This window comes from Cryptomeria japonica, unplaced genomic scaffold (genome assembly GCF_030272615.1).
Source record: "Cryptomeria japonica unplaced genomic scaffold, Sugi_1.0 HiC_scaffold_98, whole genome shotgun sequence".
Lineage (NCBI taxonomy): Eukaryota > Viridiplantae > Streptophyta > Pinopsida > Cupressales > Cupressaceae > Cryptomeria > Cryptomeria japonica.
This window is the reverse complement of record NW_026728920.1, coordinates 18,746-32,500: the sequence shown is the minus strand read 5'-3', so window position 1 is coordinate 32,500 and position 13,755 is coordinate 18,746. Positions and strand designations below refer to the sequence as shown.

Sequence of the window (13,755 nt, the reverse complement as noted above, 5' to 3'; positions counted from 1 at the left end):
TTGTGCAACCGCCCAAACAACGCCCCCTCTACCCTCTGTCGAAACACTCGGCATTGCTGCTCCCTAAGGTGAGCTTCTCCTCATAGGCAATTCCGCTCTTATCCGGTCACGTTTGTGTGCCCGAATTTCGCAAGGCAACCTCCATGGGACATGGAAAAGACTCGAGAAGAGAGCTCGCTCACGGGAGAGAGAAGCCAAGGAGACCACGAGAGTGCTGAGAGTGGGACAGCGCTGAATAGGCGGGAGAAGCCTGCGCGTATAAACGGAGATATATATCCAATTGCAACGAAGGAACGTGCCAAAGATCGAGAACAATGGCAGAAATGCTAGTAACGTGCACTTCGGGACCAACGCATCACCGGAAGACAACCGCCAAACATCGAAAGAGTCGCGATGCTCCGCAACCTACGTGCAAAGCGGTCGCACACCGGGTAAGGGAGTGAGAGCCCCAAACATAGCTGGGCGAGGCGCTCACTCCGCTCTTTAATATCTCGTTAATACCGCCAAGGAAATGGCACAAGCACACACACACAAGCATCCTCGGAAGAGGACAGTTCGAGTGACAGGTCAAATCCAAGAGTTCCGAAGACTACCTCCAGGAACAATCGGGAACAAGACCGATTACAAGTCGTCGAGTCTGTTACTGGGCGAACACGAGATGCGCACAGGAAATCGATCAGCCCTCACAATGGCCCAAGGCCAGAGATCGGACTGCTACGATTTACCCCAACAATCATCGTGCCACTCTTCGCAGAGAGGTGATAGACGCCAACGAGCCCGCGCATAGCAATCGAGGTGTAAAAAGGGCGTTGAAGGCAGGAAGCCTGGACGAAAGAGGCTACGAGGTCACCTCGAAGCGGTCTAAGAATCGGGCGCACTTGGGGCGACTACCAGTGCCAACCCCTTATCCCGCGGTGCGTCCGACACACAGAAATTTCCAAGGCGGCCAAGGAGCCTCCCCGCATAGCAATCGGGGTGTGAGGTTACGGATGCAGCATTGATAGCAATCGAGGTGGGAGGCGAAGGATGCAGAAGTGAGAGCCGAGGGATGTAGCAGAGATAGCAATCGGGGTGTGTGATGCAGAAGAGATAGCAATCGAGGTGTGCGGTGGGAAGGGCCCAGCAGCCAGAATGCATGAAGCGACGGATGAAGCAGTGATGACAACCGGGCTGTGAGGAGAGGAGGGATGCAGCCAAGAAAGCAATCAGGGCTCGAGGCAAGGGATGCATCAAGGATAGCAATCATGTTGTGAGGCGAGATTCCAAAGGCTAAACGTGAGAGGCTGCAGGGTCGACTCAGAGAGGTCTATGCATGTGAGAGGCTGAAAGCAAGGTCAACTCGGAGCGGTCTATGCATCGGGCGCGCTTGGGGCGACTACCAGTGCCAACCCCTTATCCCGCGACGCGTCCGACAAAGAGAACGTTCCAAGGCGGCAGAGGAGGTTACCAGCCGAAGGATGCAGTAGCAATAACAGGTATAGTTCCGCGGCGGCCGAGAAGACTCACCGCATAGGAATCGGGATGCGAGGCGAGGGATGCGGCGGGAAGGCCCCGACGGCTAAACGGAAGAGGCTGCAGGGCCGCCTCGGAATGGTCCAAGCATCGGACGCGATTGGGACGACTACCAGTGCCAACCCCTTATCCCGCGATGCGTCCGATACACAGATAGTTCCAAGGCGGCCGAGGAGCCTCACCGCATATCAATCGGGGTGCGAGGCGAGGGATGGGGCGGGAAGGCCCCAACGGCTAGACGGAAGAGGCTTCAGGGCCACCTCGGAATGCTCCAAGCATCGGACGCGCTTGGGGCGACTACCAGTGCCAACCCCTTATCCCGCGATGCGTCCGATACACAGATGGTTCCAAGGCGGCCGAGGAGCCTCACCGCATAGCAATCGGGGGTGCGAGGCGAGGGATGGGGCGGGAAGGCCCCAACGGCTAGACGGAAGAGGCTTCAGGGCCGCCTCGGAATGGTCCAAGCATCGGACGCGCTTGGGGCGACTACCAGTGACAACCCCTCATCCCGCGATGCGTCCGATACGAAGATGGTTCCAAGGCGGCCGAGGAGCCTCACCGCATAGCAATCGGGGTGCGAGGTGGGGGATGCGGCGAGATGGCCCCAACGGCTAGACGGAAGAGGCCACAGGGCCGCGTCGGAATAGTCCAAGCATCGGACGCGCTTGGGGCGACTACCAGTGACAACCCCTTATCCCGCGATGCGTCCGATACGAAGATAGTTCCAAGGCGGCCGAGGAGCCTCACCGCATAGCAATCCGGGTGCGAGGTGGGGGATGCGGCGAGATGGCCCCAACGGCTAGACGGAAGAGGCTGCAGGGCCGCCTCGGAATAGTCCAAGCATCGGACGCGCTTGGGGCGACTACCAGTGACAACCCCTTATCCCGCGATGCTTCCGATACGAAGACAGTTCCAAGGCGGCCGAGGAGCCTCACCGCATAGCAATGGGGGTGCGAGGTGAGGGATGCGGCGAGATGGCCCCAACGGCTAGACGGAAGAGGCCACAGGGCCGCCTCGGAATAGTCCAAGCATCGGACGCGCTTGGGGCGACTACCAGTGACAACCCCTTATCCCGCGATGCATCCGATACGAAGATAGTTCCCAGGCGGCCGAGGAGCCTCACCGCATAGCAATCGGGGTGCGAGGCGAGGGATGCGGCGAGATGGCCCCAAAGGGTAGACGGAAGAGGCTGCGGGGCCGCCTCGGAATAGTCCAAGCATCGAACGCGCTTGGGGCGACTACCACTGCCAACCCCTTATCCCGCGATGCGTCCGATACACAGATAGTTCCGAGGCGGCCGAGGAGCTGGGGGATGCGGCGAGATGGCCCCAACGGCTAGACGGAAGAGGCTGCAGGGCCGCCTCGGAATAGTCCAAGCATCGGACGCGCTTGGGGCGACTACCAGTGACAACCCCTTATCCCGCGATGCGTCCGATACACAGATAGTTCCGAGGCGGCCAAGGAGCCTCACCGCATAGCAATCGTGGTGCGAGGTGGGGGATGCAGCGAGATGGCCCCAACGGCTAGACGGAAGAGGCTGCAGGGCCGCCTCGGAATGGTCCAAGCATCGGACGCGCTTGGGGCGACTACCACTGCCAACCCCTTATCCCGCGATGCGTCCGATACACAGATAGTTCCAAGGCGGCCGAGGAGCCTCACCGAATAGCAATCGGGGTGCGAGGCGAGGGATGCGGCGAGAAAGCCCCAACGGCTAGAGGGAAGAGGCTTCAGGTCCGCCTCGGAATGGTCCAAGCATCGGACGCGCTTGGGGCGACTACCAGTGACAACCCCTTATCCCGCGACGCGTCCGATACACAGATAGTTCCAAGGCGGCCGAGGAGCCTCACCGCATAGCAATCGGGGTGCGAGGCGAGGGATGCGGCGAGAAGGACCCAACGGCTAGACGGAAGAGGCTTCAGGGCCGCCTCGGAATGGTCCAAGCATCGGACGCGCTTGGGGCGACTACCAGTGACAACCCCTTATCCCGCGACGCGTCCGATACACAGATAGTTCCAAGGCGGCCGAGGAGCCTCACCGCATAGCAATCGGGGTGCGAGGCGAGGGATGCGGCGAGAAGGACCCAACGGCTAGACGGAAGAGGCTTCAGGTCCGCCTCGGAATGGTCCAAGCATCGGACGCGCTTGGGGCGACTACCAGTGACAACCCCTTATCCCGCGACGCGTCCGATACACAGATAGTTCCAAGGCGGCCGAGGAGCCTCACCGCATAGCAATCGGGGTGCGAGGCGAGGGATGCGGCGAGAAGGACCCAACGGCTAGACGGAAGAGGCTTCAGGGCCGCCTCGGAATGGTCCAAGCATCGGACGCGCTTGGGGCGACTACCAGTGACAACCCCTTATCCCGCGATGCGTCCGATACACAGATAGTTCCAAGGCGGCCGAGGAGCCTCACCGCATAGCAATCGGGGTGCGAGGCGAGGGATGCGGCGAGAAGGACCCAACGGCTAGACGGAAGAGGCTTCAGGGCCGCCTCGGAATGGTCCAAGCATCGGACGCGCTTGGGGCGACTACCAGTGACAACCCCTTATCCCGCGACGCGTCCGATACACAGATAGTTCCAAGGCGGCCGAGGAGCCTCACCGCATAGCAATCGGGGTGCGAGGCGAGGGATGCGGCAAGAAGGACCCAACGGCTAGACGGAAGAGGCTTCAGGGCCGCCTCGGAATGGTCCAAGCATCGGACGCGCTTGGGGCGACTACCAGTGACAACCCCTTATCCCGCGACGCGTCCGATACACAGATAGTTCCAAGGCGGCCGAGGAGCCTCACCGCATAGCAATCGGGGTGCGAGGCGAGGGATGCGGCGAGAAGGACCCAACGGCTAGACGGAAGAGGCTTCAGGTCCGCCTCGGAATGGTCCAAGCATCGGACGCGCTTGGGGCGACTACCAGTGACAACCCCTTATCCCGCGACGCGTCCGATACACAGATAGTTCCAAGGCGGCCGAGGAGCCTCACCGCATAGCAATCGGGGTGCGAGGCGAGGGATGCGGCGAGAAGGACCCAACGGCTAGACGGAAGAGGCTTCAGGGCCGCCTCGGAATGGTCCAAGCATCGGACGCGCTTGGGGCGACTACCAGTGACAACCCCTTATCCCGCGACGCGTCCGATACACAGATAGTTCCAAGGCGGCCGAGGAGCCTCACCGCATAGCAATCGGGGTGCGAGGCGAGGGATGCGGCGAGAAGGACCCAACGGCTAGACGGAAGAGGCTTCAGGGCCGCCTCGGAATGGTCCAAGCATCGGACGCGCTTGGGGCGACTACCAGTGACAACCCCTTATCCCGCGATGCGTCCGATACACAGATAGTTCCAAGGCGGCCGAGGAGCCTCACCGCATAGCAATCGGGGTGCGAGGCGAGGGATGCGGCGAGAAGGACCCAACGGCTAGACGGAAGAGGCTTCAGGGCCGCCTCGGAATGGTCCAAGCATCGGACGCGCTTGGGGCGACTACCAGTGACAACCCCTTATCCCGCGACGCGTCCGATACACAGATAGTTCCAAGGCGGCCGAGGAGCCTCACCGCATAGCAATCGGGGTGCGAGGCGAGGGATGCGGCGAGAAGGACCCAACGGCTAGACGGAAGAGGCTTCAGGGCCGCCTCGGAATGGTCCAAGCATCGGACGCGCTTGGGGCGACTACCAGTGACAACCCCTTATCCCGCGACGCGTCCGATACACAGATAGTTCCAAGGCGGCCGAGGAGCCTCACCGCATAGCAATCGGGGTGCGAGGCGAGGGATGCGGCGAGAAGGACCCAACGGCTAGACGGAAGAGGCTTCAGGGCCGCCTCGGAATGGTCCAAGCATCGGACGCGCTTGGGGCGACTACCAGTGACAACCCCTTATCCCGCGACGCGTCCGATACACAGATAGTTCCAAGGCGGCCGAGGAGCCTCACCGCATAGCAATCGGGGTGCGAGGCGAGGGATGCGGCGAGAAGGACCCAACGGCTAGACGGAAGAGGCTTCAGGGCCGCCTGGGAATGGTCCATGCATCGCACGCGCTTGGGGCGACTACCAGTGACAACCCCTTATCCCGCGACGCGTCCGATACACAGATAGTTCCAAGGCGGCCGAGGAGCCTCACCGCATAGCAATCGGGGTGCGAGGCGAGGGATGCGGCGAGAAGGACCCAACGGCTAGACGGAAGAGGCTTCAGGGCCGCCTCGGAATGGTCCAAGCATCGGACGCGCTTGGGGCGACTACCAGTGACAACCCCTTATCCCGCGACGCGTCCGATACACAGATAGTTCCAAGGCGGCCGAGGAGCCTCACCGCATAGCAATCGGGGTGCGAGTCGAGGGATGCGGCGAGAAGGACCCAACGGCTAGACGGAAGAGGCTTCAGGGCCGCCTCGGAATGGTCCAAGCATCGGACGCGCTTGGGGCGACTACCAGTGACAACCCCTTATCCCGCGATGCGTCTGATACACAGATAGTTCCAAGGCGGCCGAGGAGCCTCACCGCATAGCAATCGGGGTGCGAGGCAAGGGATGCGGCGAGAAGGACCCAACGGCTAGACGGAAGAGGCTTCAGGGCCGCCTCGGAATGGTCCAAGCATCGGACGCGCTTGGGGCGACTACCGTTGCCAACCCCTTATCCCGCGATGCGTCTGATACACAGATAGTTCCGAGGCGGCCGAGGAGCCTCACCGCATAGCAATCGGGTTGCGAGGCAGATTATTGGGAAGGGAACCCCCTGGGATGCGGCTCAAGCAGTGCCCAAAGGGACTGGAATGCGGAATCACATCGAGAGACCCAAATGCTATACGAGGGCTCAAATCGAATTATCGATTTGGCCACGACATGGACGCATCGGAACGACTACCTTTGCCGAACCACTCGCAATTGCATCCATACCGAAACCAATAGACATTTCCGTTAGAGCCCTCGCATAGCATTCGGGAATCTCGCATGCCCCTCTAAATCGACCAATGCTGGCGCTCAACGAAAATCCGAGCGCTACCACCGTTCGAGCGCCAGCATTGGTCGAGTTAGAGGGGCACGGGGGAGAATGCTCCAGTCAACACCTCCCCTATATAAGTTATTTGTCCGATTCTCGCACAACCGTAGTCTGCCTCGTCGAATCAAACAACGGTCCCAGATTCCGACTTCCGTTCCGTAGAGACCCAAAAGCTAGATGGAGGCTCGCAAGAAAGAGAGTCGGCGCATAGCAATCGGGTTTCTCGAACGTTTAGGGACCGAGCTCACTTGCGGATAGGGCAAAATCCGCCAAGCAACCCAAAAGCTAGACGGGGGCTCGAATCGAATCGCCTAGGCGGCCACAACAACGACGTGTTGGATCGACTACCAGTGCCAAACCATTCAGCAAGACTAGTCTGTGTCGAGGCCGGATAGAGATTCTCAGAGAGCGCCCGTATAGCATTTAGGAGACCTGCCGCGTCCCTCACACTCGACAAATGGTGGTGCACGTTTATAAATCCGAGCGATCCCAACCCTTTCAAGCACCAACATCGGTCGAGATAGAGGGGCACGGAGGGGGCTGCGTGAGACAACACAGTCCCCTATATAAGTTATTTGTCCGATTCTCACACATCCGAAGAATGGTCATCAAATCGGACAACAGCCCAAACTTCCGACTTCCGTCCCAGAAAGCCCAAGAGCTATCTAAAACGTTCATGGCCGGAACTCGATCGCGGCTATACCAGTCCGCCAAGCAACCCAAAAGCTAGACTGGAGCTCTAGTCGAATCACCTCTGTGGCCATTGCAAGGACGTGTTGGAGCGACTACCATTGCCGAACCATTCCGCAGGTCGAGTCCATACCAAGGCCGCATAGAGATTCACGATGAGCTCCTGCATAGCAATCAGGAGACTTGCCGTGTCCATCACAATCGATAAATCCTGGTGCAAGATTTTTGCATCCGAGCGCTCCAACCAGTCGAGCACCAGCATCAATCGACATAAACGGGCACGGGGGGAGGATGCTCGAGAACACTACCTCCCCTATATAAGTTATTTGTCCGATTCTCAAGCAGCCGAAGTCTGGTCATCGAATCGGGTCAAAGACCACAACTTCCGACTTTACCCACAATGCAAGTCATCGAATCGAACATCGGCCCCCGAGTCGGACTCCATGCGTATGTCAGGTCATCGGACCCAAATTCCGCCTTCCTGCGCATGGCGGGCCATCAATATCAACTCGGTCATCGGACCCAAACTCCGCCTTTCTGCGCATGGCACGCCTTCAAATCGGTCATCGGACCCAAATTCCGCCTTCCTGTGCATGGCGGGCCATCAACATCAACTCGGTCATCGGACCCAAATTCCGCCTTTCTGCGCATGGCACGCCATCAACTCGGTCATCGGACCCAAATTCCGCCTTCCTGCGCATGGCAGGTCATCGGACACAAATTCAGACCTCGCCAATATGCCTACGTATCGAATCGGTCATCGGACCCAACTTCCGACTTCATCCATACTGTAGGGTCTTTGAGGTTGGCGCGGTGCGCTCAACCCGGGGAGTCGACCCATCGAAGCATACACCTCCCCTATATAAGCTATTTGTCCGATTCCCACACCTGTGTAGTTTGCACCTCTGACCAGGACATCGACCCCAACTTCCGAACTCGACTGCAACGACGGCACCAGCGCCTTGGTGCGCACCTTGCGACGCACAGTCCCAACATTCGCCTTCCTGCACATGGCAGGTCATCGGACCCAAATTCCGACCTCGCGAGTATGCCTACATATCGAATCGGTCATCGGACACAACTTCCGACTTCATCCATACCGTAGGGTCTTTGAGGTTGGCGCGGTGCGCTCAACCCGGGGAGTCGACCCAACGAAGCATACACCTCCCCTATATAAGCTATTTGTCCGATTCCCACACCTGTGTAGTTTGCACCTCCGATCAGGACATCGACCCCAACTTCCGAACTCGCCTGCAACGACCGAACCAGCGCCTTGGTGCGCACCTTGCAACGCACAGTGCCAACATTCGCCTTCCTGCACATGGCAGGTCATCGGACCCAAATTCCGACCTCGCGAGTATGCCTACATATCGAATCGGTCATCGGACCCAACTTCCGACTTCATCCATACCGTAGGGTCTTTGAGGTTGGCGCGGTGCGCTCAACCCGGGGAGTCGACCCAACGAAGCATACACCTCCCCTATATAAGCTATTTGTCCGATTCCCACACCTGTGTAGCTTGCACCTCCGATCAGGACATCGACCCCAACTTCCGAACTCGACTAAAAAGACCGCACCAGCACCTTGGTGTGCACCTTGCAACGCACAGTGCCAACATTCGCCTTCCTGCACATGGCAGGTCATCGGACCCAAATTCCGACCTCATGAGCATACCTACTAATCGAATCGGTCATCGGACCCAACTTCCGACTTCATCCATACCGTAGGGTCTTTGAGGTTGGCGCGGTGCGCTCAACCTGGGGAGTCGACCCATCGAAGCATACACCTCCCCTATATAAGCTATTTGTCCGATTCCGACACCTGTGTAGTTTGCACCTCCGCTCAGGACATCGACCCCAACTTCCGAACTCGCCTGCAACGACCGAACCAGCGCCTTGGTGCGCACCAAAAGTGCGCACTTTTGGAGGGCACTTTTGTGCGCTCCAAAGGTGCGCACTTTTGGAGGGCACTTTTGTGCGCTCCAAAGGTGCGCACTTTTGGAGGGCACTTTTTGGAGGGCACTTTTGTGCGCTCCAAAGGTGCGCACTTTTGGAGGGCACTTTTTGGAGGGCACTTTTCTGCGCTCCAAAGGTGCGCACTTTTGGAGGGCACTTTTTGGAGGGCACTTTTCTGCGCTCCAAAGGTGCGCACTTTTGGAGGGCACTTTTTGGAGGGCACTTTTCTGCGCTCCAAAGGTGCGCACTTTTGGAGGGCACTTTTTGGAGGGCACTTTTCTGCGCTCCAAAGGTGCGCACTTTTGGAGGGCACTTTTGTGCACTCCAAAGGTGCACACTTTTGGAGGGCACTTTTTGGAGGGCACTTTTCTGCACTCCAAAGGTGCGCACTTTTGGAGGGCACTTTTTGGAGGGCACTTTTGTGCGCTCCAAAGGTGCGCACTTTTGGAGGGCACTTTTTGGAGGGCACTTTTGTGCGCTCCAAAGGTGCGCACTTTTGGAGGGCACTTTTGTGCACTCCAAAGGTGCGCACTTTTGGAGGGCACTTTTCCTGCGCTCCAAAGGTGCACACCTAGGTGAGCACCTTCGACCACACCTTGTAGCACACCAAACTCTGACTTTCGACTTCATCCGCAATGCAGGGTCTTTGAGGTTGGCGCAATGCGCACAACCAGGGGAGTCGACCCATCAAACCCAACACCTCCCCTATATAAGCTATTTGTCTGATTCTCATACATGCGTAGCCTGCAGGAGCAATTAGGACATCGACCCCAACTTTCGGCTTCTAAACGAAAACAAGGTCTTTGAGGTTGGTGTAATGCGAACAACTAGGGGAGTCAACCCATCAAACCCAACACCTCCCCTATATAAGCTATTTGTCTGATTCTCATACATGTGTAGTCTACAGGAGCAATTAGGACATCGACCCCAACTTTTGACTTCTTAACGAAAACAAGGTCTTTGAGGTTGACGTAATGCGCACAACCAGGGGAGTCGACCCATCAAACCCAACACCTCCCCTATATAAGCTATTTGTCCGATTCTCATACATGTGTAGCCTACAGGAGCCATTAGGACATTGACCCCAACTTTTGACTTCTTAACGAAAACAAGGTCTTTGAGGTTGGCGTAATGCGCACAACCAAGGGAGTTGACCCATCAAACCCAACACCTCCCCTATATAAGCTATTTGTCTGATTCTCATACATGTGTAGCCTGCAACAACGATTAGGACATCCACCCCAACTTCTGAATTCGTCTGCGTTGACCGCACCAAAGGTGCACGCCTTGGTGCTCACCAAAATCCGACTTCCGACTTCTTCTGCTATGCGGGGTCTTTGAGGTTGGCGCAGTGCGCACAACCAGGGGAGTCAACCCACCGAATGCAACACCTCCCCTATATAAGCTATTTGTCTGATTCTCATACATGCGTAGACTGCAGCAATGATTAGGACATCCACCCCAACTTTTGACTTCTTAAACAAGACAGGGTCTTTGAAGTTGGTGCAGTGCACACAACCAGGGGAGTCGACCCATCAAACGCAACACCTCCCCTATATAAAGCTATTTGTCCGATTCTCATACGTGTAGTCTGCAGCAGCGATTAGGACATCGACCCCAACTTCCGAATTCGTTTGCATTGACCGCACCAAAGGTGCACGCCTTGGTGTGCACCTTGGAGTGCACTTTGGTGCTCACCTCGGTGCACACTTTGGTGTGCACCTCGGTGTGCACCAAAGGTGCGCACCTTGGAGCGCACCAAAGGTGTACACTTTGGAGCGCACCACATAGGGTCTTTGAGAGGTTGGCGCAGTGCGCACACCAAGGTGGGTGTTGAGGTGCGTGCCGAGGTGGGTGGGTGCTAGGGTGCGCTCCATGGTGGGTGCCAGGGTGGGTGCGTGCTAGGGTGGATTCCAAAGAGGGTCATAGGGTGGGTGCCAAGGTGGGTTGGTGATATAGTGGGTTCAAAGGTGGGTACTAGGGTGGGTTCCAAGGTGGGTCACAAGTTGGGTGCCAGGATGCGTGGGTGTTAGGTTGGGTGCCAAGGTGGGCTCCTGCGTGGGTGGGTGCTAGGGTGGGTTTCAAGGTGGACGCGAGGGCGGGTGCCAAGGTGGGTAACAAGTTGGGTGTTAGGATGGGTGAGTGCTAGAGTGGGTGCCAAGGTGGGTGGGTGCTAAGGTGGATGCCAAGGTGGTTCACAGGGTGGGTGGGTTCTAGGGTGAGTTCCAAGGTGGGTCACAGGTTTAGTGCTAGGGTGCGTGTCAAGGCGGGTGTCGAGGTGCCTGGGTGCTAGGGTGTGGATGCCAATGTGGGTCATAGGGTGGGTACTAGGGTGGGCTGCAATGTGGGTGCCAAGGTGGGTAACATGCTCGGTTGGTTCTAAATTGGGTGTCAGGGTGGGTGTGCACCCACCTTGCCCGAGGTGGGTGCCAAGGTGCCAGTGTGGGTGGGTGCTAAGGTGGATGCCAAGGTGGGTGAGAAGGTGGGTGATAGGTTGAGTGGTAGGATGGGTGGGTGCCAAGATGGGTCACAGGGTGGGTGCAAGGGTGGGTAGGTGCTAGGGTTGGTGTCAGGGTGGGTGGGTGCTAGGTTGGGTTCCAAGGTGGGTGCGAGGGTGAGTGTAAAGGTGGGTCACAGGTTAGGTGCTAGGATGGGTGAGTGCTAGGGTGCAAAGGTGCCAGGGTGGGTGCTAGGATGGGTCGATGCTAGGGTGAGTGGCAAGGTGGGTCCACAAGTGTCAAGGTGGGTGCCGAGGTGGGTGCCAACTTGGGTTCCAAGGTGGGTGCCAAGTGGGCGACTGCTATGGTGGATGCCAAGGTGGGTCACGGGGTGGGTGCCAAGTTGCTAGGTTGTGTTCCAAGGTGGGTGCCAACGTGGCTGCTAGGGTGCGTGGGTTAAAGGGTGTGTCACAACGTGGGTGCCAGGATGGGTGCGCACCCACACTGGCCAAGACGGGTGCAAGGTTGGGTTCCAAGCCCGGTCACAGGCTGGGTGCTAGGATGGGTGGGTGCCAAGGTGGGCACCAGGGTGGGTGCACCCACCCTGGCCAAGGTGGGTCACGGGGTGGGTCCTAGGGTGGGTAACAGGGTGGGTACTAAGGTGCGTGCCAAGGTGGGTCATGGGGTGGGTGCCAAGGTGGGCACCAGGGTGGGTGTGCACCAACCCTAGCCAGGGTAGGTCACGGGGTGGTTGTCGGGGTGGGCGTCAAGGAGCCAAGGTGGGTGGCAAGTAGCCAAGTTGCGTGCCAAGGTGGGTGTCGGGGTGGGTGCCAAGGATCCAAGGTGGGTGCCAAGGAACCAAGGTGGGTGTCTGGGTGGGTGCCGAGGTGGGAGCCAGGGTGGGTCCCAAGGTGAGTGCAAAGGTGGGTGCCAGGGTCAAGGTGAGTGCCAATGTGGGTTCCAAGGTGCCAGGGTCAGGGTGAGTGCCAATGTGGGTTCAAAGGTGCTAAGTTGGGTGCGAGGTTGGGTGCGAGGGTGGGTGGGTGCCAAGGTGTGCTAGGTGGAAGCCCGGGTGGGTCGGCATCCCATGGGTGTCGAGTTGGGTGCCTGATGGGTGCTTCTTGTCAAGTTTTAGTCGTCGGGACTCATTTCGAGCCTTAGAGGTCGTTTCTTGTCCGGTTGCCCTGTCTTCGACCTGGGAACCCAATTTTGGTCCTCGGGTCCCATTTTTTTTTGTCTCGCATCCCACTTTTGGCCTGTGGCCTTTTCGGGGTCGATTCTCGTTTTGGGCATCAGAGCATGTTTCTTCTCCTAAAACCCAATATTTGTTTATTAAGTCTCGGAACACATTTTTGTTCTCGTGGACCCATCATGGGTCTTGGAACGCATTTGTGGTCCTTGGGTCCCATTTTGCATCCCGAAACTTGTGTTTTGGTGCTTGATCCCTATTTTGGGTGCCCACCTTGCACCAAGTGCGCACCCGGGGCAAACCGAGCGCCTTGGTGCACCGGGGCAAGATCGAGCGTGCACCCGAGGCGCCCCGAACATGCACCAAGGTGCACTCGGCCCACATGTGAGCGCAGGTCGTTGCGCCCGAGGTGGTGTGTGGGCACCGCGTTGCAGACGGGACACTGCACGCACACGACGCCCCGTCCAGGTGCACGCACGTAGGCCGGGCCGGGTGCACACCCGACGCCCTAGCAAGGTGCGCGCACCCGGGCAGGGCTCACACTTGGCGAACGGGGCGCACTTCGCGAGGGAGGGTGTGCACCTCGACGGGGGTGGGTGGCCGGGGTGGATTCGCACGTGGGTCGCGGTTTGCTAAGTACACACTGCGACAAGCTCATAACGGGTGCGATCATACCAGCGTTAGTGCACCGGATCCCATCAGAACTCCGCAGTTAAGCGCGCTTGGGCCGGAGTAGTACTGGGATGGGTGACCTCCCGGGAAGTCCCGGTGTTGCACCCTTTCTTAGTTTTTCGCCGGGCGTCGCAATGCTATTTGAATAAACCTTTTGCCCGTTTGCGTTCTCGTCGGGGCCGGGCCGGGCCGGGGTGCGCTGCCCGCACTACCGCGCGCGCGGGGGCGACACCGAGCGCGCACCCGAGGCGCCCCGAGCACACAGGCCACGGTGCAACCCGGGCGTTGTGCGCGCACCCCGGTGCGCCCGAGGTGCTGCGCG

At 58.6% G+C, this 13,755-nt stretch overlaps 1 non-coding gene across 1 annotated transcript; it reads left to right on the top strand.

Annotated features, from left to right (window-relative positions):
- The first annotated feature begins 13,422 nt into the window (after window positions 1-13,422).
- On the top strand, window positions 13,423-13,541 carry LOC131864918 (5S ribosomal RNA). Its single transcript, XR_009363645.1, has one exon. It is a non-coding gene; the product is annotated as a 5S ribosomal RNA (ribosomal RNA).
- The last annotated feature ends 214 nt before the right edge of the window (window positions 13,542-13,755 follow it).